The sequence below is a fragment of the Ranitomeya variabilis genome, chromosome 7, assembly GCF_051348905.1.
Source record: "Ranitomeya variabilis isolate aRanVar5 chromosome 7, aRanVar5.hap1, whole genome shotgun sequence".
In the NCBI taxonomy this organism is placed as follows: Eukaryota; Metazoa; Chordata; class Amphibia; order Anura; family Dendrobatidae; genus Ranitomeya; species Ranitomeya variabilis.
The window spans coordinates 47,877,229-47,901,353 of NC_135238.1; the positions used below are offsets into that span (position 1 = coordinate 47,877,229).

General features: G+C 41.5%; 1 pseudogene; it reads left to right on the plus strand.

Annotated features, from left to right (window-relative positions):
* Positions 1–17,802, plus strand: part of LOC143786227 (uncharacterized) — a 100,761-nt pseudogene extending 82,959 nt beyond the window's left edge.
* Positions 17,803–24,125: the final 6,323 nt, after the last annotated feature.

A 24,125-nucleotide genomic window follows, 5' to 3' on the forward strand; every position in this document is an offset into this window, starting at 1 on the left:
TAAACCCTAGAGATGGTTGGGCGTGAAAATCCCAGTAGATCAGCAGTTTCTGAAATACTCAGACCAGCCCTTCTGGCACCAACAACCATGCCACGTTCAAAGGCACTCAAATCACCTTTCTTCCCCATACTGATGCTCGGTTTGAACTGCAGGAGATTGTCTTGACCATATCTACATGCCTAAATGCACTGAGTTGCCGCCATGTGATTGGCTGATTAGAAATTAAGTGTTAACAAGAAGTTGGACAGGTGTACCTAATAAAGTGGCCAGTGAGTGTATATAACCCAAGTAACCTATTTGGTATACTGAACTATCTGGAGATTAAAAAAAACTGTTTTAAGACAATTGTCTCATAGTCACAGCCAGGAGTATATTATAAGAGAAAGCAGAGAATTGCCTGGGCTTATCCATCTTTATATTTGCTCCATGGCCATGATTTCCTAATACACGACCATACGTCTCCTCTGTTCTGCATGTAGCGGTCAGCGATTGTGTGAGACGGACACTACCTAGTAGCACTGCCGCCTGAGCATTTCTCTAGACATAAGTAATACAATATGAGCAAGTCCTACACTCTTCACATGGGAGGATTGGGTGCCAGTGGTCGATTTGAAGTGCTCACTGAAGAATAGAGGGTGGGCCATTTATGTGGATACACCTAAATAAAATGGGAATGGTTAGTGATATCAACCTCCTGCTTGTGGCACATTAGTATATGAGAGGGTGGAAACTTTTCAAGATGGGTGGTGACCATGTCGGCCATTTTGAAGTCCATGTTTCTCTTTGCTTACCGCCATTGACATGTCGCAGAGGTTAAGACGTGAGGAGCGGATAGAAATTGTTTTGATATCTGGTGAACGCAGTACCCGGGTTATTGCAGCAGATTTCAATGCAAGACACCCTACGAGGCCACCAATCCCCCATGCTACAGTTATCAAACTGCTTGCCAAATTCTGTGAAACAGGTTCAGTGTTGGATTTGCCAAAATGTGGACTCAATAAAATTCACTAATGAAGAAACATCAGTGGCTGTCCTAGCTTCATTCAGCTACACTGTATGCAGAATTATTAGGCAAGTTGTATTTTAGAGGATTATTTTTATAATTGATCAACAACTATGTTCTCATTCAACCCAAAAGATTCATAAATATCCAAGCTTAATATTTTTGGACGTTGAAGTGTTCTTTTTTTTAGATTTGGCTCTCTTAGAAGGATATCTGTGCAGGTAACTATGAGGGTATGTGTCCACGGTAAGGAAACGCTGCTTGTTTGACGCTGCAGCGTCAAACAAGCAGCGTCCAGATGTTCCAGCATAGTGGAGGGGATTTGTTGAAATCCCGTGTCCACTATGCGTGGAAACACGCACGCGGAGACCCTGCGACTCCGGACATGCTGCGCGTCTTTTCAGATCGCAGCATGTCGGTATACCTTGCGGGGACGCAGCGTCCCCGCAAGGCATATCACAGGGCCCTATGGGAGGGGGTGCGATGATCCCGGATGTGTACTGTACACATCCGGCACCATCGCGTCCCATTAAGGGGGCGGGGCTTAGCGCCGAGCGGCTTCGCCGCTGCGCCGAGGCCGCCGCGGCTACGCTCAGTGGACACATACCCTTACTGTGCAGAGTTATTAGGCAACCTAATAAAAAACAAATATATTCCCATGTCACTTGTTTATTTTCACCAGGTAAACCAATATAACTGCACAAAATTTAGAAATAAACATTTCTGACATGCAAAAACAAAACCCCAAAAAATTAGTGACCAATAAAGCCACTTTTCTTTATGATGACACTCAACAGCCTTCCATCCATAGATTCTGTCAGTTGCTTGATCTGTTTACGATCAACATTGCGTGCAGCAGCCACCACAGCCTCCAGACACTGTTCCGAGAGGTGGACGGTTTTCCCTCCCTGTAGATCTCACATTTTATGAGGGACCACAGGTTCTCTATGGGGTTCAGATCAGGTGAACAAGGGGGCCATGCAGGCTCGGACTGGCCCACCGGGGAATCGGTTGATCCCCTGGTGGGCCCCTCCCCCAGAGGGCCCCTGCCTCCGACAGTCTCTCTCTTCTGAGCATTGCTGCATGCTCGATTTAAACTCCGCCTCTCCCCGCCCATCAGAAGAGGAGAGAAACGCCGTGCTCTGGCATATGCCTGCTATAATGGTGTTGAGATCACTACCTCAGACTGCAGCATTAGAGAGCAGTGTGCGGCTGGGGCTGGATCTCTTCCCTCCCCGGAGTCTCTGGCTAGGATGGGAGGAGGGACTCGGGAGGCTCAGACAGCCATTTACCTGACCTGCACTCAGACGCTGCTCCTGGAGCCTGACAGCAGTAAGTCCTGCACACCAGCATGGACCGGGTCAGGCTGTGCTGCAACATACGGCCAGGAGAGCCGTGCAGTCACTGAAGCTAGCAGTGATGAAAGTGCTAATGGAAGTGAAGAGGCGTCTGCAGCTCCTGCCCTGCTCCAAGCTCTGAGCTGTCGTCGGCACAGGCAGGAGGGGGAGGGGAGGCCCCAGAGGAACACAGTGCTGACCTGAGTGAGCTTCCTGTTTATGTCTGTCCTGACTCTCTCCTGGCCTCCACACCAACAAAAGCTGTTTTTTTTTTCTAAGTAATGAAATAGAAACCACTGCGCTTCCCAAAAGCAACAGAACAAGCAGATAAAAACTAGACTTACTTGATAAGGAATTGGTTAATGGGTATAGGAGCCGGAGGTTCCCATAGAAGTGGAGTAAAACCTGATTAAGATATATAGCTGGAAGAAATGTAGCACAGTTAATGGGGTGTTAAAAAAGTGCAAATGTAATAATAGAGGGTATTGTATACACACTCACTTATTATAAGAGGCTATTTATATGCTGTACTGTAAGAAGTGTTCCTATGTAGGAGCTGCCAATCCTGCTTCCTTAAAGGGTGTTTCTAAGGAGAAATAGCGGTTTACTAATAAAAGGGTATATACATACAACTTCAACCTATTAATAATATAGATACAGACTACTCACTGCTTATATGGGGGTCCGGTGGCTGCACCGGTGGTGCTAGCTAGCCGCAGTGTAGTTAAGTCGATACTAGTATGAAGAAATAGATGATGATATAAGCGATCTATCGTACCATAGATAATCTGTCCTGGAACATGCAAAACTAACAATAGCAAAGGGATAAAGTTGTCCGTTCACTCACCCGATACTGATAGGGTCAATGCCTCTGGGTGTGATAGCGCTAGTTAGGTCCGGCAATAGATGGTGCAGGGGAATACCAGGAGTTTTCTGCAGAAGCGCGTTCTAGCAAGCGTGCGGGAGCGCGGGAGATCACCAGCGCCTCGCGTGCCCCGGCCGGAAGCAACGCTGAGGACGCGGCGGTGACTAGGGGGCGGAGCTGTTGTGACGTCACACAGAGTAAGGACGGGAGCGTGGTGGAGACAAGCTGCCTACGCGTTTCGAGGGTTAACTTCCCTCTTCGTCAGGGCTATGTCTCCACTATAGGTGTCCGTCCTTATATAGTCTCCTGATTACTGGATAAGCTCTCCTGGAGCCCCTGATTAGCAAATGACACCCTAATGGAGGTTAATTGGCCGCATAAAGTGATCCCTGATTGTCAATCAACCTTATAGTTTATGCTGGGATTCCAGACGGTATACTATTTATAAAAATGCCGTTTATTAATCACCATACCATAGAATAGTAAGAGGAACCCTGAGCTATGTAGAATCTTAAACATTAGATACTCCTACAAATACCATTAGGTATTTAAATAGATAATTAGGGACCTTTATTGATTTATACTGGCAAGATATATTATACTTAAAGGGAGATAGTATAACGTTAAAAACATATTTTTATTATTACTTTTTAAAAAAGATAAAAACAGACCAAAGGTGAATAAAAGTGTATGTAAATATGAATATAAACATAGTATATGGTAGACAATAAAATATAATAAAAAATACCAATTAAAAATGAAAAATGGTGAAAGGAAAACCAAACAGCACATCTAGCCATCCCTGTTATTTATTTATTAGAGCCTAAGGGGATTAGCAAATGTAGATGTGGATAGAAATATTATTTAGTGATCCTAACATTAATCATATAGATAACTAGTGCAAATACTATAAAAACACTATATAAAAAATGTACTAAGATATATAACTGGAAATAGTCACAATCTCAGACCACACACTTCCCCTGCATATCTCCGTTACTCTGCGTGATGGGGTTGTAAGGGAGGGGGTGAATGACGGGGGGCGGGGCAAAAAAGGTTATATTAAAAAGCATATAGTTCAATTTCTTGGTTTAAGCCAGTCGGAGCCAGACTGTCTAAGGTAAATATCCACCTGGACTCGACCCGAGACATGGCTTTAATATAATCCCCCCCTCTGGAATTGCGTGGGACCACTTGGATGCCCCAAAAAGATGTACCATGGAGGGAGTGATTGTGTTGTTCCAAATAGTGTCGGGATAATGGGTGACCTATGAACCCCTTACTGATGTTATTAAAATGTTCCTTAATCCTGTCCAAAAGTCTTCTTTTTGTACGACCTACATAAATCTTACCACACGGGCATTTTAATATATAGATGACCCCTGTGGTCTGGCAAGTAATATAGTCGTGTGTTATGACCCCAATGGCGAGGGTCTCAGAGGAACGTGGAAGTCTGCAGAATACAAAAATCCAGCTCATAGGGCAGTGGTAACTGGGTTGACCATATATCTACTCCTAACGCCAACACTAGAAGTAGCCGGGGATCATTCCTACGATGATTCTAGATGACACGCTCCAGCCGGAGAATCTAGCTACCCCTAGTAGAGGAAAACAAAGACCTTTCTTGCCTCCAGAGAAGGGGACCCCAAAGCTGGATAGAAGCCCCCCACAAATAATAACGGTGAGGTAAGAGGAAATGACAAACACAGAAATGAACCAGGTTTAGCACAGAGAGGCCCGCTTACTGATAGCAGAAATAAAGAAAGGTAACTTATATGGTCAACAAAAACCCTATCAAAATCCACACTGGAAATTCAAGAACCCCCGAACCGTCTAACGGTCCGGGGGGAGAACACCAGCCCCCTAGAGCTTCCAGCAAAGGTCAGGATATAGATTAGGAACAAGCTGGACAAAAATACAAAACCAAAACAAATAGCAAGAAGCAAAAAGCAGACTTAGCTGATTTAACTGGAACCAGGATCAGTAGACAAGAGCACAGGAGACTAGCTCTGATAACTACGTTGCCAGGCATTGAACTGAAGGTCCAGGGAGCTTATATAGCAACACCCCTAACTAACGACCCAGGTGCGGATAAAAGGAATGACAGAAAAACCAGAGTCAGAAAACTAGTAACCACTAGAGGGAGCAAAAAGCAAATTCACAACAGTCGTGAATAGCATATTCGCTTAATTCATTGGCGTCCTTAAAACTAGTGCGAACCACTTTCTTACTGGAGACTTGTTTACAGCATGTACATTTGCCACATGGCATAAAACCTTGTGGTTTTGCTTTGAGCTCAGTTAGATATGTCTGTTTTTTGGGGTTTTGTATGGGAAGTATGGATTTCGTAGTTGGTGCAAGTAAGAGTCCCAAGTTTTGTGCCTTTGTGTAAACAAACTTGGGTTGTGTGGGTAGCAGGTCGCCAATGCACTTGTCCCCTTTTAAAATGGGCCAGTGCTTATTAATAATATTTTTGAACCGCCTATAGCCTGAATGGAATTGTGTTATTATTGGGACTTGCCCTATCTGTTCTTGTATAGTAGGGGGATTGCAAGTGGCTTTGGTTCTATGAATTAAAGCGTCCCTCGGCATAGTTTCTATTTCCATTCTTGTTCTATTGAGAATGGGTGCATCGTAACCCTTTTCCTCAAACTGTGCTAACAAGTAATCACTTTCCCTTCGATAATCCTCGACTTCTGTACAGTTCCTTCTAATTCTTAAAAACTGGCTTTTTGGAATATTGGAAAGCCATACTGGCAGGTGACAACTACTGACGTATATAGCTGTTTGAGTCCACTTGTTTGTGGAAACCCTTAGTGATTATTTTGTTCTGTTCTATACAGATAGTTAGATCTAAAAAATTTACGCTAGTATGGCTAATGGTGGGTGTAAACTCCAGGCCATAGTTATTGGAGTTGAGGCTGGAAATAAAGACTTGTAGGTCTGGTAGTGGACCCTTCCAAATAAAGATGATGTCATCTATAAAGCGGTGCCAAGTTTGAAGGCCTTTTCGGAGATGACCGTTCTCGTAGATGAATTCAAGCTCCCACTTTCCTACATAAAGATTTGCGAAACTAGGCGCTAACCGCGTACCCATAGCGGTCCCGTGGGTTTGCAGATAATACTGTTTTTCGTATAGAAAGTAGTTGTGTTTTAGAATAAACTCAATGCCCTCAATTATGAACTGGATTTGTGTATTTTGGTAGGTGCCTAGTTTTTTTAGAAAAAAATCTGCTGATTGACATCCTTTTAATGGGTCAATTACCGTATAGAGGGACTTGATGTCCAGAGTTCCCAGGATGAAGTCATTTTGCCATTCTATCGATTCCAAAATCTGTAGAGTGTGCGTGGTATCCTTTAAGTATGCAGGCAGAAGTGGCATACATTTTTGGAGATGGGTATCCACGTACCTGGATAAATTGTGGAGTATATTTTGAATTTCTTTTGTGCATTTTCTTAATATCTGTAGTTACCATAGTTTCGAAAGCCCGAAATGAGTTAGAGTACTCATTGAGGGGATTGAACATAGATGGACAGGCTAAATTAGTATGGACATACTCCATGGGTGGCTGATTTAAAGTGGTGGTAGCAGTACCTGGGTTGTTAATGCTTTTTTTAAGAAAAAATGTATGCCACTTCTGCCTGCATACTTAAAGGATACCACGCACACTCTACAGATTTTGGAATCGATAGAATGGCAAAATGACTTCATCCTGGGAACTCTGGACATCAAGTCCCTCTATACGGTAATTGACCCATTAAAAGGATGTCAATCAGCAGATTTTTTTCTAAAAAAACTAGGCACCTACCAAAATACACAAATCCAGTTCATAATTGAGGGCATTGAGTTTATTCTAAAACACAACTACTTTCTATATGAAAAACAGTATTATCTGCAAACCCACGGGACCGCTATGGGTACGCGGTTCGCGCCTAGTTTCGCAAATCTTTATGTAGGAAAGTGGGAGCTTGAATTCATCTACGAGAACGGTCATCTCCGAAAAGGCCTTCAAACTTGGCACCGCTTTATAGATGACATCATCTTTATTTGGAAGGGTCCACTACCAGACCTACAAGTCTTTATTTCCAGCCTCAACTCCAATAACTATGGCCTGGAGTTTACACCCACCATTAGCCATACTAGCGTAAATTTTTTAGATCTAACTATCTGTATAGAACAGAACAAAATAATCACTAAGGGTTTCCACAAACAAGTGGACTCAAACAGCTATATACATGTCAGTAGTTGTCACCTGCCAGTATGGCTTTCCAATATTCCAAAAAGCCAGTTTTTAAGAATTAGAAGGAACTGTACAGAAGTCGAGGATTATCGAAGGGAAAGTGATTACTTGTTAGCACAGTTTGAGGAAAAGGGTTACGATGCACCCATTCTCAATAGAACAAGAATGGAAATAGAAACTATGCCGAGGGACGCTTTAATTCATAGAACCAAAGCCACTTGCAATCCCCCTACTATACAAGAACAGATAGGGCAAGTCCCAATAATAACACAATTCCATTCAGGCTATAGGCGGTTCAAAAATATTATTAATAAGCACTGGCCCATTTTAAAAGGGGACAAGTGCATTGGCGACCTGCTACCCGCACAACCCAAGTTTGTTTACACAAAGGCACAAAACTTGGGACTCTTACTTGCACCAACTACGAAATCCATACTTCCCATAAAAAACCCCAAAAAACAGACATATCTAACTGAGCTCAAAGCAAAACCACAAGGTTTTATGCCATGTGGCAAATGTACATGCTGTAAACAAGTCTCCAGTAAGAAAGTGGTTCGCACTAGTTTTAAGGACGCCAATGAATTAAGCGAATATGCTATTCACGACTATATTACTTGCCAGACCACAGGGGTCATCTATATATTAAAATGCCCGTGTGGTAAGATTTATGTAGGTCGTACAAAAAGAAGACTTTTGGACAGGATTAAGGAACATTTTAATAACATCAGTAAGGGGTTCATAGGTCACCCATTATCCCGACACTATTTGGAACAACACAATCACTCCCTCCATGGTACATCTTTTTGGGGCATCCAAGTGGTCCCACGCAATTCCAGAGGGGGGGATTATATTAAAGCCATGTCTCGGGTCGAGTCCAGGTGGATATTTACCTTAGACAGTCTGGCTCCGACTGGCTTAAACCAAGAAATTGAACTATATGCTTTTTAATATAACCTTTTTTGCCCCGCCCCCCGTCATTCACCCCCTCCCTTACAACCCCATCACGCAGAGTAACGGAGATATGCAGGGGAAGTGTGTGGTCTGAGATTGTGACTATTTCCAGTTATATATCTTAGTACATTTTTTATATAGTGTTTTTATAGTATTTGCACTAGTTATCTATATGATTAATGTTAGGATCACTAAATAATATTTCTATCCACATCTACATTTGCTAATCCCCTTAGGCTCTAATAAATAAATAACAGGGATGGCTAGATGTGCTGTTTGGTTTTCCTTTCACCATTTTTCATTTTTAATTGGTATTTTTTATTATATTTTATTGTCTACCATATACTATGTTTATATTCATATTTACATACACTTTTATTCACCTTTGGTCTGTTTTTATCTTTTTTAAAAAGTAATAATAAAAATATGTTTTTAACGTTATACTATCTCCCTTTAAGTATAATATATCTTGCCAGTATAAATCAATAAAGGTCCCTAATTATCTATTTAAATACCTAATGGTATTTGTAGGAGTATCTAATGTTTAAGATTCTACATAGCTCAGGGTTCCTCTTACTATTCTATGGTATGGTGATTAATAAACGGCATTTTTATAAATAGTATACCGTCTGGAATCCCAGCATAAACTATAAGGTTGATTGACAATCAGGGATCACTTTATGCGGCCAATTAACCTCCATTAGGGTGTCATTTGCTAATCAGGGGCTCCAGGAGAGCTTATCCAGTAATCAGGAGACTATATAAGGACGGACACCTATAGTGGAGACATAGCCCTGACGAAGAGGGAAGTTAACCCTCGAAACGCGTAGGCAGCTTGTCTCCACCACGCTCCCGTCCTTACTCTGTGTGACGTCACAACAGCTCCGCCCCCTAGTCACCGCCGCGTCCTCAGCGTTGCTTCCGGCCGGGGCACGCGAGGCGCTGGTGATCTCCCGCGCTCCCGCACGCTTGCTAGAACGCGCTTCTGCAGAAAACTCCTGGTATTCCCCTGCACCATCTATTGCCGGACCTAACTAGCGCTATCACACCCAGAGGCATTGACCCTATCAGTATCGGGTGAGTGAACGGACAACTTTATCCCTTTGCTATTGTTAGTTTTGCATGTTCCAGGACAGATTATCTATGGTACGATAGATCGCTTATATCATCATCTATCCTTCTTCATACTAGTATCGACTTAACTACACTGCGGCTAGCTAGCACCACCGGTGCAGCCACCGGACCCCCATATAAGCAGTGAGTAGTCTGTATCTATATTATTAATAGGTTGAAGTTGTATGTATATACCCTTTTATTAGTAAACCGCTATTTCTCCTTAGAAACACCCTTTAAGGAAGCAGGATTGGCAGCTCCTACATAGGAACACTTCTTACAGTACAGCATATAAATAGCCTCTTATAATAAGTGAGTGTGTATACAATACCCTCTATTATTACATTTGCACTTTTTTAACACCCCATTAACTGTGCTACATTTCTTCCAGCTATATATCTTAATCAGGTTTTACTCCACTTCTATGGGAACCTCCGGCTCCTATACCCATTAACCAATTCCTTATCAAGTAAGTCTAGTTTTTATCTGCTTGTTCTGTTGCTTTTGGGAAGCGCAGTGGTTTCTATTTCATTACTTGGTTGTTTTTTCTAACAGGATTGGCGCAGAGCCTGTTGCAACCACTCGCAGCTCCCACAGCATTCTACTCTACCCTTTCAGGTGACTAGGCGCCAGTATACACACTGTATATTTGTTTGTTTTTTCTGTTTGCCCCTCACAGCTGCACTCTTTCTACCCCCTCTACCCTTTCTGCCTTCTAGTTGTTGATATCACTTTACCTTCCCCCACTGCCACCTGTGATAGTGACAGGGGGCCCCCATCTTCTTCATGGCACTTGATGCCCGAAATCTTATTTCTGTGTGTGTATAAGGTGTGTACCCAAATCCTAATATGTACACTATCTAGAGAAGTACAGTGTGTCTGCAATGCATTTACGTCAATAAGTGACTGTGTGCATACATGTGACATTAAAAAGCGCCGCAACAAAACACATGTCCCTTTTAAAAACATACCTGGCATTTTTATATGCAGAATGAACAATGAATATATTTATAATATCATTTATCACAAAAATATAACAGTAAAAAAAAATGCCATCTCTCCAGTTTGCATTGGGTGCTCTATAACAGTGATCAAAAGGAAAGAATAGGAAAAATGTCCTATTGTTGCGGGGTACAGGCGGGCAGATCTTGGGGGGCGATAACAGCAATCACATGATCGGACAGCAGAAAATCCGGCCCTGCTCATGTTCTCCGGGGTCTCGGGTAACCCTGGTAGCTGAGACCCTGGAGATTTTCCGACTCTGGGGGGCGCTACAGCCTTATCCCTGATTGCCATTTTAGAACGGCGATGAGGAAATAAGGACACTTAGCTTAATGAGTGTCAGCGGTTGCTAAAGGTTTAAACTAAGGCTGCGATCACGCAATGAGTATTTGGTCAGTATTCTACCTCAGGATTTGTAAGCCAAAACCAGGAGAGGAACAGTCAGACGGAAAGTAAAAGGCCGGGGTCATATTTGCGAGTGCAATGCAAGAGACTCCCACGAGTCTCTCACCTCAATACTCGGCACTGCCACCGGCATTCGGGATCGGAGTGTGCGGCTGCATAGAAATACAGTGCCGGGTATTGAGGCGAGAGACTTGTGCGAATCTCTCGCATTGCACTCAGAAGCGTGACCTCGGCCTAAGGCTACGTTCACACTGGGCGTTTTTGCTATGTTTTAATGCATTTTTTATACTAATTTTCACCTGCGTTTTACAGTACCAGCAAAGCTAATGAAATTTCAGAGATCTCATGCACACACATTGGTTTATTTTTTTATCAGTATTTTGAGCTTTGCATGTTTTTTTGGATGTAGAGCATGTCACTTTTTTCAGCTTTTTTTAGTGTTTTCACCCATTGAATTTAATGGAAAAAAATGCATGAAAAAACGCACCAAAAATGCAGTGGAACCTGCCAAGCACTCAGGTTTTGCTGCAGAAACTGATGTAAAATACCGATAGGCTGTGTGCACACGTTGCGGATTTCCTGCGTTTTTTCCGTGCAGAACCGTAAGTAATTTACAATACAATGTAAATCAATGGGAAAATAAAAGTGCTGTGCTGATGGTGCGGAAGAATCCGCACGGAATCCGCAGGGGATTAAAAAAAGGACCATGTCAGTTCTTTGTGCGTTTCTGCACCCATTCCATTATAGAAATGCGCAGGGCTAAAAACTCATAAAATCTGCAAGAAAAACGCGCAGATTTTGACCTGCGTTTTCTGCCAAGAGATGCAGAATCCGCACAGAAAGTTCCAGAGGCAAATCCACAACATGTGCACATAGCCATAGTGTGACCATAGCCTTAAAGAAATGGATCTGTCAAAAATAGACAAAAATGGCGATGGAGAGAACCAATTAAATACAGTAATCAGGTCTTTGTTGTTTCCGTTAGTGTCCATTTTTTTTGCAGAAAACAATGTGCAGCATGTTGTATCTGTACTAGTGAATATGATGAAACTTACTGCTGAGCCTTCTAACACATACTACAACACAAAGGTGAACCTAGCCTGAGCATTGAAATGTAGAGTGGGCCCCTGGAGTCAGTTCCAATGGTGGGCCCTAGGCACCCCCGTCCGACACTGGGGCCATGTCATTATTTTTTTTTCTTTGAGACCTTTACTGGCCAGCCACGCTGTCGAGTAGTTGGAGGCATGTGATGGAGCATTGTCCTGCATGAAAATCATGTTGTTTTTTTAACGATACCGACTTCTTCCTGTACCACTGCTTGAAGTTGTCTTCCAGAAACTGGCAGTAGGTCTGGGAGTTGAGCTTCACTCCATCCTCAACCTGAAATGGTCCCACAAGTTCATCTTTGATTATACCAGCCCATACCAGTACCCCACCTCCACCTTGCTGGCGTCGGAGTAGAGCTCTCTGCCCTTTACTGATCCAGGCTCTGGCCCATCAAGAGTTAGGGTACCGTCACACTAAACGACTTACCAATGATCACGACCAGCAAAACGACCTGGCCGTGATCGTTGGTAAGTCGTTGTGTGGTCGCTGGGGAGCTGTCACACAGACAGCTCTCCAGCGACCAACGATGCCGAAGTCCCCGGGTAACCAGGGTAAACATCGGGTAACTAAGCGCAGGGCCGCGCTTAGTAACCGATGTTTACCCTGGTTACCATTGTAAATGTAAAAAAAAAACACTACATACTTACATTCTGATGTCTGTCACGTCCCCCGCCGGCGTCCACAGGGTTAAACTGCTTTCGGCAGGAGCGCTGCTAATGCACGCTGCTGCCGAGAGCTTCCCTGCACTGAATGTCTCAGCGCCGGCAGACAGCGGTGACGTCACCGCTGTGCTCTGCTTTACGGCCGGCACTGACGCATTTAGTGCAGGGAAGCTCTCGGCAGCAGCATGCATTAGCAGCGCTCCTGCCGAAAGCAGTTTAACCCTGTGGACGCCGGCGGGGGATGTGACAGACATCAGAAGGTAAGTATGTAGTGTTTTTTTTTACTTTTACACTTGTAACCAGGGTAAATATCGGGTTACTAAGCGTGGCCCTGCGCTTAGTAACCCGATATTTACCCTGGTTACAAGTGTAAAACATCGCTGGCATCGTTGCTTTTGCTGTCAAACACGACGATACACGCCGATCTGACGACCAAATAAAGTTCTGGACTTTCAGCAACGACCAGCGATATCACAGCAGGATTCAGATCGCTACTGCGTGTCAAACACAACAAGATCGCTATCCAGGACGCTGCAACGTCACGGATCGCTGTCGTTCTCGTTGTAAAGTCGCTCAGTGTGACGGTATCTTTACTATCAGTCCATAAAACCTTTGAAAAGTCAGTCTTAAGATATTTCTTGGCCCAGTCTTGACGTTTTATCTTATGTTTCTTGTTCAAAGGTGGTCGTTTTTCAGCCTTCCTTACCTTGGCCATGTCCCTGAGTATCGCACACCTTGTGCTTTTTGTTACTCCAGTAAAATTGCAGCTCTGAAATACGGCAAAACTGGTGGCAAATGGCATCTTGGCAGCTTCACGCTTGATTTTCCTCAATTCATGGGTAGTTATTTTGCGCCTTTTTTGCCCAACATGCTTCTTGAGACCCTGTTGGCTATTTGCCATGAAACGCTTGATTGTTCGGTGATCACGCTTCAAAAGTTTGGCAATTTCAAGACTGCTGCATCCGTCTGCAAGGCATCTCACAGTTTTGGACTTTTCAGAGCCCGTCAAATCTCTCTTCTGACCAATTTTGCTAAAGGAAAGGAAGTTGCCTAATAATTAAGGTCACCTTATATAGGGTGTTGATGTCATTAGACAACACCCCTCCTCATTACAGAGTTGCACATCACCTGATTTACTTAATTGGTAGTTGGCTCTCAAGCCTGAACAGCTTGGAGTAGGACAACATGTATAAAAAGTATCATGTGATCAAAATACAACTTGCCTGATAATTCTGCACACAGTGTAGAGCCCACAGCGTAGCACTCGCTGCATGTCACTGTAGAGTGGCATCAGTCGAACATCCCTTTGGCGGATATTAGCTACTCACAAATGACACCCTTACAAAATCCAGCTGCTGCAGCATCTCAACAAGGATGACCCAGATCGGCATGCTAAATTTGCAGAATGGGCAAAGCAAAAATTGGAACAGGACCCTCAGTTTACACAGAACATTATGTTCAGTGATGAGGCAGACTTTTCTGTGAATGGTGAAGTAAATAAACAAAACCACCGCTATTGGTCTGACACTAACCCACAGTGGATAGATCCCCCAAGACTGTTGGAACACAAAAATTCATGGTATGGTGTGGTATATGGGGTCCAAAGATAGTGGGGCCATTTTTCATCAGTGGAAACCTCAATGCCACTGGATATCTGAAATTGCTACATGATGATGTGCTGCCCTCTTTCCAGCAAGATGGTGCACCACCACATTATGGGTGTCAGGTCCGAGCATTCTTACATGATCAGTTTCCTGGAAAGTGGATTGGTCGTCGTGGGCCAGTTGAATGGCCACCAAGGTCTCCCGATCTGACCCCATTAGACTTTTATCTTTGTGGTCATCTGAAGGCAATTGTCTGAGTGAAGGTGCGAGATGTGCAGCATCTGAAACAACGGACACTGGAATCCTGTGCTAGCATTTCTTCTGCGTGTTGCTATCTGTGTCAAGTGGGAGAAGAGGGTTGCATTGACAATCCAACTCAATGGGCAAGCACTTTGAACACATTTTATAAGTGGTCATAAACTTGTAAATAACGCATGAAAGAATAGTTGCATTAAAACCAAGCACACCATTGTGTTTCTTGTGAATTTCTCAATAAGTTTCATGTGTCAAATGACCGTCATCCCTTTGGAAAAAATAAAGTTGGATCCAAAATGTCCGACTTCAAAATGGCCGCCATGGTCACCATCCATCTTGAAAAGTTTTCCCCCTCCCATATACCAATGTGCCACAAACACGAAGTTGATATAACCAACCATTCCCATTTTATTTAGGTGGATCCATGTAAATGACCCACCCTGTAGACATACTGTAATTTCCACAGCACACACCAGAGGATGCAACATGGAATCCAGTTATGCTTTATTATTCTAAAACAGTCCAGACCACAGACATAGACATGTAATTAGAGATGTTAGTATAGACATTACTTGTTCCTGAGTCTGCTGACGGCTCTGTCTCTGAAATACACCATAGCCATGACGGTTCAGCCAAGCATTCATCTATTTTCTTTGGGGAGAGAGAAGAAAGCTGCTCCCATATCATGAATCAGTGCTTGTTACAGGTCCATTACCTGCCTGTGTAAATGAACCCCTAAAGATAACATGTCAGCTACAAAAATGCTATTTACCTGTGGGTATATTGGTAATCTGTAAGTAAATAGTATTTAAAGCATGTTAGGCTGTTTTACTGGGAGAGCGGCTACCAGGAGAAATTGAAATATGTTCCTTGCAGCCGCTTTCTTCCAGTCATTGAGGTGGTTCATGGAGCTCTAACACAGAGAGGTGACTGCTACCGACCTCTACGTCTCCTGAAGAATAAAATCAAGCGGCTGCAAGGAGAATATAATTTCATCAATGAGCAGTGATTGATGGTATAGGAAGGTGTTTGGGGCTTATTAGCTTTCATTTTGATGTAGAAATGATGATTTGTTTCTTTATCTTATGGCTTTTTTTTTATCACAGAATATCCTCAATTTACACAAAGAGAATGATGCCTTGTCAACAATGATCATTTTTATTCTCATATGAAATATGCGGCCAATGACAAATGTTTTATTATTTGATGTTTGCACTGGCCAATGATTAAGAATGAACATTAGCACAATTGATTATTTGTGAAATCATCACATCATGTAAATTTCACTTCAGTCAGTTAATAACAGAACTTTGCTACACACTTTGCAATTTCTATGTAATTTTTGTATTTATACTTTTCTTAATGTTTTATATTTAGATAAATATACGTATTAAGGTTATTTGACTAAAAAAATCACAGCAGTTATATTCTTGACAGATGGTCGTAGCAGCAGCTCCAAAATCCAAAAAAGTATTGCACAAGACCCATATGAAGAACATTCTAACATCTCAGACATGGATCCTTTTAATGTAAAATATCCTAATTCGTCACAGACTGTTAAACAAAATAAAAGTCACAGAAGAAGTGTGGAAAATAAAAAAGCTCCCACGAGGAAGAAGCCATTTTCATGTTTTACAAATGAATCTAAACTTGTTGCACATGAGAGAATTCACACAGGAGAGAAGCCATTTACATGTTCAGATTGTGGCAAATGTTTTACTGTAAAATCTAATCTTGTTAGACATGAGAGAATTCACACAGGAGAGAAGCCATTTTCATGTTCAGAATGTGGGAAACATTGTACAGATAAATCAACTCTTGTTAGACATGAGAGAATTCACACAGGAGAGAAGCCATTTTCATGTTCGGAATGTGGGAAATGTTTTTCAGATAAATCAACTCTTGTTTCACATGAGCATATTCACAAAGGAGGGAAGCCATTTTCATGTTCAGAATGTGGAAAATGTTTTACAATGAAATCAACTCTTCATACACATGTGAGAATTCATACAGGAGAGACGCCATTTCCATGTTCGGAATGTGGGAAATGTTTTGTTCTAAAATCACAACTTGCTGCACATGAGAGAATTCACACAGGAGAGAAGCCATTTCCATGTTCGGAATGTGGAAAATGTTTTGTTCTAAAATCACAACTTGCTGCACATGAGAGAATTCACACAGGAGAGAAGCCATTTCCATGTTCGGAATGTGGGAAATGTTTTACTCTAAAATCTCATCTTGTTATACATGAGAGAATTCACACAGGAGAGAAGCCATTTTCATGTTCAGAATGTGGAAAACGTTTTACAAAGAAATCAACTCTAGTTTTACATGAGAGAATTCACACTGGAGAGAAGCTCTTTTCATGTTCAGAATGTGGAAAATGTTTTACTCTAAAATCCCGTCTTGTTAAACATCAGAGAATTCACACAGGAGAGAAGCCATTTTCATGTTCAGAATGTGGAAAACGTTTTACAAACAAATCAAATCTAGTTTCACATGAGAGAATTCACACTGGAGAGAAGCTCTTTTCATGTTCAGAATGTGGAAAATGTTTTACTCTAAAATCTCATCTTGTTAAACATGAGAGAATTCACACAGGAGAGAAGCCATTTTCATGTTCAGAATGTGGCCAATGTTTTACTCTAAAATCCCATCTTGTTAAACATGAGAGAATTCACACAGGAGAGAAGCCATTTTCATGTTCAGAATGTGGAAAACGTTTTACAAACAAATCAAATCTAGTTTCACATGAGAGAATTCACACTGGAGAGAAGCTCTTTTCATGTTCAGAATGTGGAAAATGTTTTACTCTAAAATCCCATCTTGTTAAACATGAGAGAATTCACACAGGAGAGAAGCCATTTTCATGTTCAGAATGTGGAAAACGTTTTACAGATAAATCACCTCTTGTTGAACATGAGAGAGTTCACACTGGATACAAGCCATTTTCATGTTCAGAATGTGGCAAATGTTTTACTATAAAGTCTAATCTTGTTAGACATGAGAGAATTCACACAGGAGAGAAGCCATTTTCATGTTCAGAATGTGGGAAACATTGTACAGATAAATCAACTCTTGTTAGACATGAGAGAATTCACACAGGAGAGAAGCCATTTTCATGTTCAGAATGTGGGAAATGTTTTTCAGATAAATCACATCTTGTTAGACATGAGAGAATTCACACAAGAGAGTAGCCATTTTCATGTCCCGAATGTGTTTTTTTTTTATCTAAATCTCAACTTGTTAGACATTAATTTTTGAAATCTGAAATGTCACTTTTTGTGGTAATAACGATGGAATGTCTCATATCTCAGTTATTCGGAAAATATTGTTTCCTTTTATGTTGCGATTTATTTTGGTAATAAATAAAAATATGCAATATTCAAACTTTTGAAGTGACTTTGAGGGATTAATATATTGGGAATTCCCTTAAAGAGGTTGGTTTTTTAACCCTTTCACCCCACATGCTTGTTTTCACCTTCCTGACCAGAAACATTTTTTTCAATTCTGACCAGTGTTACTTTATGAAGTAATAACTCTGGAATGGTTCAATGGATCCCACTGATTCTAAAACATGCTCACATACAGTGGGGAACATAATTATTTGATACACTACCAATTTTTCAAGTTTTCCCACCTACAAAGAATGGGAAGGTCTATAATTATTGTAGGTACACTTCAACTGTGAGACAGATTTTAAAAATAAAAAACAAAAAAATCACATTGAATGACTTTTAAATAATTAAATTGCATTTTATTGCATAAAATAAGTAATTGATCACCTACCAACCAGTCTGTCTCTCACAGACCTGTTCACTTTTTTTTAAGAATCCCTCATACTCTGCACTTACTACCTTATTATTGTTTAATTGTAAAGTGCAGCGGAATATGTTGGCACTATATAAATAAAGATTATTATTATTACTACCTGTATTAATTGCACAGATCTCTCCATTCTTTGTAAGTGGGAAAACTTGCAAAATCAGCAGTTTATTAAATAAAGTATTTTCCTCACTGTATTGTACGTCATGATGGAGGTATACTTTCTTCGATATGACTTGTGTTTATTTGTGAAAAAAATTGGAAAAATGTAGAGCATTTTTCAATTTTCAAACTTACATTTTTTAACTCCCTTAAATCAGAGACTCCTGTTATTCAAAATAGTTAAAAGAATAACATTTCCCACATGTCTACTTTACATCAGTACAATTTTTGAAGCATAATTTTTTTTTTAGTTAGGAAGTTTTTACAATAAAATTTGCCAACCTTTTATTTTATGGACCACATCACATTTAAAGTGACTTTGAGGAGTCTATATGACTGAAACTACTCAAAAGTGATACCATTCTAAAAACTGCACTCCTCAATGTGCTCAAAAACACATTAAAGTAGTTTATGAACCCTTCAGGAGTAACAGGAATTAATGGAATGTAGAAGGAAACAAAATAAACATTTAAAAATGTTACTTTAGACCCAAATTTTATTTTCACAAGGGTAACAGAAAAATAATGCACCCCAAAATTTGTTGTGCCATTTCTCCGTAGCAGGCCTATACCCCATATGTGATTGAATACTACTATTGGGGCGCATGGCAGGGCTCGCAAGGGAAGGAGCGCAGTTTGCCTTTTTGAATGCAAAATTTGCTGGAATCATTAGCGGATGCCACATCGTGTTTGAAGAGCCCCTGATGTATGATGTGATTAAATAATGGAAACCTCCCACAAATGACCCAACTTTGGAAACTAGATTTCTTAAGGAACTTATTTGGCACTTTATGCACAGCTAAAAAGTTGGACACTGCTGGATCAGAGGTCATACGACGTCCACAGTGCCTTCATCGACCTCGGTATAGGGATTCCGTCTGAATCACTTATTTCAGAGATTTACATGAAAACCAAAGTGTAAGTGCTCAACGTAGAGCGCAGGAGATATGTGAGCCGAGCCTTACATTATCTTTGGGAGACTGAACAAATAAACAGCAGGTGAAGAATTGGTTTTATTTTTTATGCAGTTCCCCATGCTGTATAAGAGATTAGACAACTTTATGCTTGGGTCAGTGCGATTACAACCCGATTTATATTGTTTTTACATTTGGCTGCGGTCACACACTAAAACACGCTTTTTATTGTAAAAACAAGTTTTTGCATCGTCATATTTTGATACAATACAAAAAAGATAAAAACAGCAATCCTTCTTAGAGAAAAATGGTGGTTTAATAGCCCATATAGGCTACTGCGACGTTTCAGCTCAAAGTGTGAGCCTTTCTCAGGCAATGTGAAATGTGAGCAAGCAGAATATTTAGCAATATATCTATTATAAATTGATTACAGTAATAAAGTGCATAAGTGCCATCCAAAGTTGTAAAAATGATTACAATATACATGTATACAATCAGTGTTTAACAGGTTACATAATAAAGTGCATATAAATAGATAATGCACAATAGAGGATGCATAAACTACAATTAAATTAAACTACATATGAATTACAAAAACATTGTGAAGAGAGTAATGCAATTTTTGGTATTTCTGGTATTCTCAAAAAACATTGGCCTATGGTTGGTAAGTGTGTGCCTGAGATTCTGGAATATAGGAATTCCCCCTCTTCTAACGTCTAAAATACAAATTAACACATGCGGATATTGGACCTTCCAAAATTAGCAAACAATCATTTTTCAACAAGAACCAAGAAGACTGGGTGTTATCCCTGAATTGTGTTAATTGTACCCGTCACTGCCTATATATTGAAGGGCAACCAAGTTTTACATCCTCAGACCAATGAGAAATTTACCATTAAGCAATATCTAACATGTGCTTCCGAATTTCTTATATAGCTACTGCAGTGTCCTTGTAATTTACTCTATGTGGGAGAGTCCACATGGGACCTAAAAAGAAGACTGAATCACCATAGGTATACCAGTCGTAAGAAAAAAAATTAATTTGCCAGTTTTTGATCATTTAGTAGAGTGGTCATAATTAGTGATGAGCCAGCACTAAAATGCTCGGGTGCTCGTTGCTCGGGTCAAGCAAATTGGAATACTCGGGTACTCGACCCGAGCAACAAGCCCAATGTAAGTCTATGGGAAACCTAAGCATTTTTACCGCCATCCCCCCCGGGGGTTCTTTAAGGTCTAAAAACGTCTGAAAATGATGGAAACACTGCTCAAATGACACAGGAACATCATGGGGATCGCCCCTGGAAGCATTTCTGACTCGTAGGTCACAGCTTTAAGCAATGTTGTCAGAGTTTCACGCCATTTTTACAGGTGCACCAAAAAAACATAAAAACGAAACCAAAATGGATTTTGCTGGAAAATATGTTAAGGTACATCCTGTCCAGGGTAATGACTTGTATATAAGGCAAAATAATTAACCCCAGACCGAAATGTTCCTCCACCACTTGGGCTATGTTCACATGCAGCGTTTTTTATCCATTTTTCAACTTTGACATTGCTTTCAACCAATACAAATGCATTCACTGGGAAATGTCATTGTAACATTTAACAACCCTAGCTGGCCACGTGGTGTGTGACACATAAGGAATAGTGATGAGCGAATATACTCGTTACTCGAGATTTCTCGAGCATGCACAGGTGTCCTCCCGAGTATTTTTTAGTGCTCGGAGATTTAATTTTTTTGCCGCCGGTGAAAGATTTACATCTGTTAGCCAGCATAAGTACATGTGGGGGTTGTCTGGTTGCTAGGGAACCCCCACATGTACTTATGCTAGCTAACAGATGTAAATCTTTCAGCTGCGGCAAGAAAAACTAAATCTCCGATCACTAAAAAATACTCTGAGGACCCCCCGAGCATGCTTGAGAAATCTTGAGTAACGAGTATATTCGGTCATCACTAATAAGGAAGGCACATCTTGTTTAATTTATGAAAGAGGGACTCTGTCAAAGTCACAGGGCCTATTTTTAGAGGGGCATCAGGCGGCATTAATATTTCTAAAGGGCCATTATTAAACTGTGGGTCTCCTATGCTGTTATTGCCTATGAAGTGAGTGGCTGGGCTGCCAACAATTACAACGCACCCCAATTCCCTTTCACGAGAGGTACAGGAGAGCTTCCTGAAAAAATGTTGCATTGAATGCAAGGCCTGCCCTGCTATCAAGTTATATGCACCCCAATAAGCATTTGAACCCAGGTACTGGATGGCCCCAGGAAAAGCTACTTCACATTCTTCAGTCAGTCCTGCCATACTGTTTTCTTATGTATTGACTGCAAGGCCTGCCCTGCTACCCAGTCATATGCACCCCAATAAGCCTTTGAGCCCAGGTACTGGATGGCCACTGGAAAACCCACTTCACATTATACAGTTGGTTCTGCCATACAGTTTCCTTATGCATTGAATACAAGAACCATCTTGACGAAAATTTGCACGCACCCCAATCCCCCCTTGGAAGCAACATGGAGGAGGGCCTCCGAAACAAAACTGTCCCATTACCAAGGAGCGTGTGTCCTAGACTCGTAATGCCCATACACTAAGTGTATGGACTGACCAACATTTCCCCAATGGCGGGTAAGAAATTTTTTTAAAACGATTCATGACAAAATAGTGTTTACTGTTTTGAGCTAGGGTAACAACAAAAAAAGAGTGGAAGCCTCAAAAGCACACTTTGTAGCCCACAGATAGATGAGGCATGTCACAGAACTACCACACTATAAAACATGTTTTGTTTTAACCAAGATAGTGTATATAGAAAAAAAAAGAGCATGAACCGCACATCCCAAAATCATACGTTGATCTAAAGCCGCTAGGCAAAAATTTAAATACTGAACATGAGGTTTTCAGTTTAACATTCTGATCAGACTGTATGAAGCCCACTGCCCCTTCACGGCAAACCTCGTAGTGGGTCCTAACGCCCTAACGGAGCGGAGCCTGTTGTGAATTTGGATTTTGGGCTCCCCCGGTGGCCACTGGTGGAATTGAACTTGTGTCATCATCTTTCCTGTTCACCTGTTCTCATCAGATCTGGGTGTCGCTATATAACCTGGCTTCTTTGTTAGTTGCTTGCCGGTCAACAATGTTATCAGAAGCCTCTCTGTGCTTGTTCCTGCTCCCAGACATCTACTAGATAAGTTGGACTTTCGTCCATGTTTGTTTTTGCTTTTTGGTTCCAGTTCACAGCTGCAGTTTCGTTACTGTGTCTGGAAAGCTCTTGTTGATCAGGAATTGCCACTCTGGTATTATGAGTTAATGCCAGAGTCCTAAAGTAATTTCTGGATGGTGTTTTGTTAGGGTTTTCTACTGACCATGAAAGTGTGCTTTCTGTCTTCTGCTATCTAGAAAGCGGACCTCAAATTTGCTAAAATCTATTTTCCTGCTGCGTTTGTTATTTCTTCTAAAATCACCGCCAATATATGTGGGGGGCCTCTGTCTCCTTTTTGGGCATTTCTCTAGAGGTGAGTCAGGTCTTATATTTCCCTCTGCTAGCATTATTTAGTTCTCCGGCCGGCGCTGGGCATATAGGGATAAAAAGTAGGACATGCTACCTGGCTACTTCTAGTTGTGCGGTAGGTTTAGTTCATGGTCAGTACAGTTACCATCTTCCAAGAGCTTGTTCCTATATAGGCTTATGCTATGTTCTCTGGCCATGGAGATCATGACAGTTTGACCGGCCAACTAAAGGGTTAATTCCTTGGCTGAGAAAGGAGTGAAATAAGAAGTCTGCTGAGAGTTTTTTTTTTTTTTTTTTTTTTTGTGCTCTTAATTGGATCATTTGCCAGTCTGTCTATGCTGCAGTCTTTCTTTTTTTTCTCTCTCCTTCTAATTTTTGAATGGCTCTATGTTCACCTGTTTATTATGGATCTTCAGAGTGTAACTGCAGGTTTGAATAATCTCACCACGAAAGTACAAAATTTGCAAGATTTTGTTGTTCATGCTCCGGTATCTGAACCGAGAATTCCTTTGCCGGAATTTTTCTCGGGGAATAGATCTGGTTTTCAGAATTTTAGAAATAATTGCAAGTTATTTTTGTCCCTGAAATCTCGTTCTGCCAGGGACCCTGCACAGCAGGTTCGGATTGTGATTTCTCTGCTCCGTGGCGACCCTCAAGACTGGGCTTTTTCATTGGCACCAGGGGATCCTGCGTTGCGCAATGAAGATGCGTTTTTTCTGGCCTTGGGGTTGCTTTATGACGAACCTCATTTGGAACTTCAGGCAGAAAAAACTTTGATGTCCCTATCTCAGGGGCAAGATGAAGCTGAAATTTACTGCCAGAGATTCCGTAAATGGTCTGTGCTTACTCAGTGGAATGAGTGTGCCTTGGCGGCTACTTTCAGAGAGGGTCTCTCTGATGCCATTAAGGATGTTATGGTGGGGTTCCCTGTGCCTGCGGGTCTGAATGAGTCCATGACAATAGCTATTCAGATCGATAGGCGTCTGCGGGAGCGCAAACCAGTGCACCATCTGGCGGTGTCCACTGAGAAGACGCCAGAAAGTATGCAGTGTGATAGAATTCTGTCCAGAAGCGAGCGGCAGAATTTTAGACGGAAAAATGGGTTGTGTTTCTATTGTGGGGATTCTACTCATGTTATATCAGCATGCTCTAAGCGTACTAAAAAGCTTGATAA